The 6,078-nt window shown below is 34.0% G+C and overlaps 1 long non-coding RNA gene across 3 annotated transcripts; it reads right to left on the reverse strand.

Annotated features, from left to right (window-relative positions):
- Positions 1–1,153: 1,153 nt before the first annotated feature.
- Positions 1,154–4,486, reverse strand: LOC123896980. 3 transcript variants are annotated; one of them, XR_006804714.1, is made up of 5 exons: positions 4,068–4,486; positions 3,244–3,957; positions 2,937–3,055; positions 2,701–2,757; positions 1,154–1,314 (listed from the first exon to the last, which is right to left on the reverse strand). It is a non-coding gene; the product is annotated as an uncharacterized LOC123896980 (long non-coding RNA). The 3 variants fall into 3 exon arrangements; XR_006804715.1 differs by lacking the exon at positions 1,154–1,314 and having other exon boundaries at positions 2,441–2,757; positions 3,244–3,526; positions 3,883–3,957; XR_006804713.1 differs by lacking the exon at positions 1,154–1,314 and having other exon boundaries at positions 2,441–2,757.
- Between the last annotated feature and the right edge of the window lie 1,592 nt (positions 4,487–6,078).

Genomic DNA, 6,078 nt, shown 5'->3' on the forward strand with positions numbered 1-6,078 from the left:
TTGAAGATAAGGAAATTCAAATGTATTTTCAACAGCATTAACCAAATCAAGAAACATTACGACGTCTATGATCAAGACTCATATTTACACTTAGAATTTCTTATCAACTTTTGTATCTTAAAACTCTTAAATACTTGGGGTCTGATTGGTTCAAAATAGGGGGAGGGGAGGTGCAGTATTTTTATAGAGGGGAGGGAATGGGAGGGGAGGAAATTTTTTTAATTACATATGTGTTTGGTTCAAAAGAGGGTACAAGAGGGGGAGGTGAGGTATTTTAATTAAATATGTGTTTGGTTCACAAGTGGAGGGGAGGTATTTTAAAATCAATTTACTTTTTTACCCTTAAAATTTTATAACACTCATATTCTAAAAAGTTTGAGGGCTCATTCTCAATAGATTTCTACTAGTTTCGCATTTACTAATTCGACACATTATTTCTTCACACACCCTTTCTCTCTCAGAGCTCATGCTATAACTTAATTTTCTCTTATGAGACATCCGAACATAAAGGTAAACAATTGCACACATAAGTTGAGCTACAGCTCTTCGGCGCAAATCAAATCATCTATTAATAACAATTTCTCGATTTGATGATCCATCTATAGGGGTGAGCATGAACCCGAGACCCGACTCGAAACCGATATAACCGACAACATATTGAAGCCACTACAACAAAACTGCTCTGGAGCGTCAGCCAAAATTAGACGCTAAATGACAAAAAACGGACGCTACAACGTATTTAGCGTCTGCTTAGCGTCCAGGTCGTGGCAGACACTTAAACGCCTGAAGCTAGACAGTTGCGTCCAGTAGACGCTATTTGGCGTCCGTCTGAGGAGATGCTATGTTGAAGCTACAATCACAGGTATACGGCAGACGCTAGTAGCTTCGGCGTTTGTATGACGCTATGGGTATGGTTTGGTTCTATTAATTGTTGCCAATAGAGTCCGTGTGGCAGACGCTATTTCTAGCGTCTGCTTTATTTTGAAGCTATTTATTAGCCAATAGAGTCGGCTTGGCAGACGCTATTTTATTTTATTTAAAAAAAATATATTTTTAATTAAATTCTCTCCCAACCACACATACAAATCCATAAAATCAATAGTCATACAAAGTGACAAACACAATATCTCAACCAACAAACAAACTAAACTTATTTGGTGTAAATTTTTAGAATCTCAAGAGATTGGCAACCATTATGTTATACAACAATAACACTAAGAAAAACAAATCAAATATATGTCTAACAAATCGAAAGTAAAGTCTACACCAAAAAAACCTATTTGGTGAAGATCCTTCCAAATCTTCGGTGACAACCTGAAAATTTATACAGAAGAAAGATTGGTGAAGATCCCAATAAGATATAAAACACTAAATGAATAACTCAAATCGTTAGCTCATATTGCACCAAATTAGTGGCTAAATTAATCATGAGGCAATTCACAGAGTAAGGACCAATTAGATACAATTGAGAAGCTTAGGGATAAAACTAAACAAATGCAAATCAGATTTTGAAGTATTTTTGTCATAGAGATAGATAATTATATGCCCATACATATATGTGTAATTAGCTAAAGATAAGGCAACTGATAAGCACATCAAAAGTCGTCCAAATTCAAAGAAAATTAAATGTGTAAATATGTAGATGAAGAAATAGAAGAACTAATCACTCACAAGCTGAGTGGGATAAAAAATTGCAAAATTTATGCAAATAACTGATACAAGACATTAAATCCAATAGCACACATCCCACAAAATCTTAAGTTCATAAACTTTTTGAGAGAAAGGCTCACATACAGTGGAGAAGTAAACGACGACAACAAGTATGCATTTTGGAACAAGTTAAAATCATGCGTATATAACAAAATGCCAATTAGACTCAAGCAATCAGGACTTTTATTTGCTCAATGTGAGGGAAGAAAGAACCAATTAAAAACATAGTAGATTCAAGAAATGTCACAAATACTAATAGACTTTAGCAATTTCTATAAGCAACAAGCATGTACTTTCTCCAACATGTTAGAGATGAAAAGAAACAGCCACAATGTACATATATTTATGGATCACCCACATCGTAAGCATGCTATTTTATACACTTTCATTCCAAGCATGATATAGAGATGTAAAACATGATTTAAAAATACAAAGCACGAGAGATCACAACTATCAGACAATCAACCAAAGAGTCACACAACACAATTTAATCCTAATTTTCACACTTGTTGCAATGAATAGATGCAGAAATCTATTTAATCCTCAAAGGAAATTAATCCTAAACAACCGACGTGGAACTGTTACTTTTTTAAAAAAAAAATTGTTTTTTTTCTGCTGCTCTAAAAAACCATTTTTTTGCTGCTATACAAACATTAGAAATACTCCAAAATCATACACAACTCATAATTCAAAACAAATTACTTGAGTCTCTTGGAATGACTAACAGAAATAAAGATAGAACCTCCACTATCATTCATACATTACAATCCATAACTAATAAGAAAATCATGTAATTGCAAGTCATTGAGGCACAATAATGAACATAGGTGAAATGACAACAATAAATTCTCTTAGATTCAAGCTTCAACTATGATGGAACCAAAGAGCAATATAGAAACTAAAACTGAAATGAAAGCATATCAAGATCAATAACTAAAAAACCTTTGTCCCCATCATCAGTGAATGAGGACATACTAATACAACACTTACTTCTAACCACTCTTGAGCTCCTGCCTGCTCCCATGCTGACAAACCACCCTTTCTACTCTGCAATAATTAAAAAACAAATCCAATTATCCTGAAACAAACAAGGTTCAATTACCTCAACCTCAAGCACATCAAGGTCTACCAAAAAAGCAAAACCATGTTCCTTGAACTCTTACCTTCTAACATTAAGCTTAGATAATAGACAGTTAGAAAAAGAGGGAAGATTTACTAATACTGACCTTCCGATAACCCCTTCATAAAAAACAAAGAACCATCCTTGCTATTTTAAACTGTCCCTTTCCGAGCAGCTCTAGTAGCCATTTGTAACACTGTCACTTTCCGAGTAGCTCTTTTTAGACTAGAGAAATCAAGAAACACATTTCCAATAAGAAAAAATAAGTTGAAGAATCACATAAGAACTTATATGATAAATGCTAAAGCTACTTATCCAAAACAAGGAGTGGAGTTCAATGTATAAAATTATATTCAATGTATGGATATACAACTTATATACCATACGATGTGAAGATTAAAGAATTTACCTACCGCTAGTACTCGAACTCGGAGTTTCAGATTCCCTGCCTCTACTTGTTTTGCAAAGTCCTCTATTGTTTGAACTTTGTAAGGCATTGACATGAAATTTGTTCTTACCTATGAATGTTACAACAGACTTGCCGATTCTAGGCAGCAAGAGTGACTATGCTCTCATATCTTAGTGTTCTTCTTTGATACCAGAATAAATGTATCCAATTCAATGGAAATGAGGAAACATGCGGAAGAGGTTTCTTCTTGAAGGTTGTTTCCTCAACGAATGGGAGTTGTTGGTCAGCTTTGTTGGCGGGTTGCGTCAATAATGGGATTCAAAGAGACAAGATTCACACAAAGAGACAGAGTTAGGGTTTCTTTTCTTTGAGAGGGAATATGCAGGGATAATGAAAAAGGGATGGATTAATTAATGAAGAAAGCACAATATGATAAGCCACCAGGTAAACTATAAACATTCAACAACATTTATTCAAAGGACATATCAATCGAGCAATACCATAGTAAAGTTTCAAGATAGAAAGTTGTGACCTCAACAATGGCATAGCTAACTATAAGTAGTATAATATAACCAAATTGTTGTCACCAAATTTAAGTGGCATGCATAATATAGTAAATTATGTTGATTAAAATAAAATATACCTATGAAGAACCAACAAATCTAGTATTTTGAATGATAACCAAATAGCTTTAGAGATGCATAAGTAACTCAGTATTCTGCAATAGAATCAATGACCAAATAGTTTTAGAGATACAAAGAACTGTAACTAATTCCACAACAGTGTCAAAGTTGAGTTGCTATATTCAAATTGGTCAAATTCACTTACGTATGATGTCGTTGTTGTTCGGTAAGGTGTTTGAGAAATCAAAATAGAAAATCAAATCCATATCTGAGAAGAACATCTGGTATTTGATACCTGGAGCTTTTGTCACCTTAGATCTGAAACGGCTGTTCGGCATCGTCGTTGTTGAACCCATCGTTAGTTGGCATGGAGAAATTGAAGAAGGAGATAGCGATAGGTGGATGATTTGACGATGGATTCAGCGACATGTTTTTTGGAAAAAAACAAAAGGGATTCGGTTGAACGAAAACCCTGAGAAAATCATGTGACCTTTGATTGAGTGATCTTTGTGAAGTGGTGAACCGTTCACCGAATTTGAGGAAAAAGGTTTTAGGGTTCATATGAAGCAGTGAAGAGGGTTCCGTCCCTTCTATTGAATTGGGATTTTTGAAAATTTGAAAATCGAAACTAGGGTTCTTGAGATTGAGTGAGAAAGGGAAATAAAAAATGAAAGGGTATAAAAGAGGATTTCTTGGTTAAAAGTAAAATATCAAGATTTTATTAATTTTCTTATTTCAGTATTTATTTAATTTAGTCTTTTTAGCATCCGCTCCAGCAGATGCTAGTAAATTTGTTAATTAACTAATAAAAAAGAGAAGTATTTGAGTCTAACAAATCAGACGCTAATATGTATTGTAATTTTCATTTTCAATTAGCTTCGAAGTAACGTCAACAAGAGCTGATGCTATGTTTAATGATTCTTTAAAAATTAAAATTAAATGGAAAATAGTTATAGCGTCCAGTCAGCAGACGTAATTGTGACGCTAGTAGCGTCCGTGTCGTGGCCGACGCTAAAATGTTGAAGCTACAAGGCAGTTTTCTTGTAGTGAGCATTCGGGTGCGGGTCGGGTCTCAGGTCAACAAATTGCGAAAAATCAGACATGAACGGTTGCATACGGGCGGGTGCGGGTCTCTAAAATTCTATCTCTCCATAACCGAAACCGACCGAACAACCATTAGATGCAAATTAATTTTTTTCCTTCTCTCCCTCTCAATCTCATATACTCTTCTCTTTGTTATTTTTATCCATCTTTGATATAAGATAAAAATGTTATATTTTACAAAGCTTATAATTAATAATATGGTGATGAAGAAGGTGGGAAAAATATTTTAATATATATTCTAGATCTATTTTAATTTCTACGTCTCTTCTACTTGATATTTTATTGTCTTTGGATCTATATATTGAAAGAAACTAACTGCATCTAACCCTCTTTATTTTTTAATTTACTTCGTCTATCTTTTGTTGCATTGTGTACGAGGTATTAAACTATTCGAAAATTAGGAATTTTTAGATGTAAACAAAGTTTCGATATAACCCGTAATAACCGACCCGTTCTAGCTGCCACCCGTATGACCCGAACAAACGAAGATATAGACGGTCGGAATTGGGTCCAAATTAAATGGTTACGATTTTTATCGATTTAGTGATTTTCGGCCCAAACCCGACCGAAACCGACCGATGCTCAGGCCTATCCATCTAATTCAATAAAAAAATTTAAAAAATAAATTCCATATATAATAGTTTAACAAACTATCAATAATCCTATAAAAAATAAACCACCTGATGATATGTACAGCAAATATGTTAAACCAATAAACCACGTGATATGCACAGCAAATTGACATAAATTCATATACATATACAAGTTCATATACAAAAATTTACATATGTATATGCAAGCAGTAACATATATCTATATACACACATATATACGCAAGGAAAAAAGTGACGCACACCAATACACATATATACATATATATAAATGCAAATAGTCAGAAAAAACATACACCGGGTACACGAGCGATCAGCGGCAATGACGAGCAAATAGTGGCAGACAAGGAGTATAGGTAATACATACAACAAAGATCTGATAATAAAAATGGTAATAAGGATAATATTGGAATTTTAAAATATATTGAGGATAATTTTGTCAGATTAATAAACTTTGAAAAAGCTTCCCTCCCCTCACCTCCAAATCCCCCGATTTGGGAG

The sequence above is a fragment of the Trifolium pratense genome, linkage group LG7, assembly GCF_020283565.1.
Source record: "Trifolium pratense cultivar HEN17-A07 linkage group LG7, ARS_RC_1.1, whole genome shotgun sequence".
NCBI classification, from domain to species: domain Eukaryota; kingdom Viridiplantae; phylum Streptophyta; class Magnoliopsida; order Fabales; family Fabaceae; genus Trifolium; species Trifolium pratense.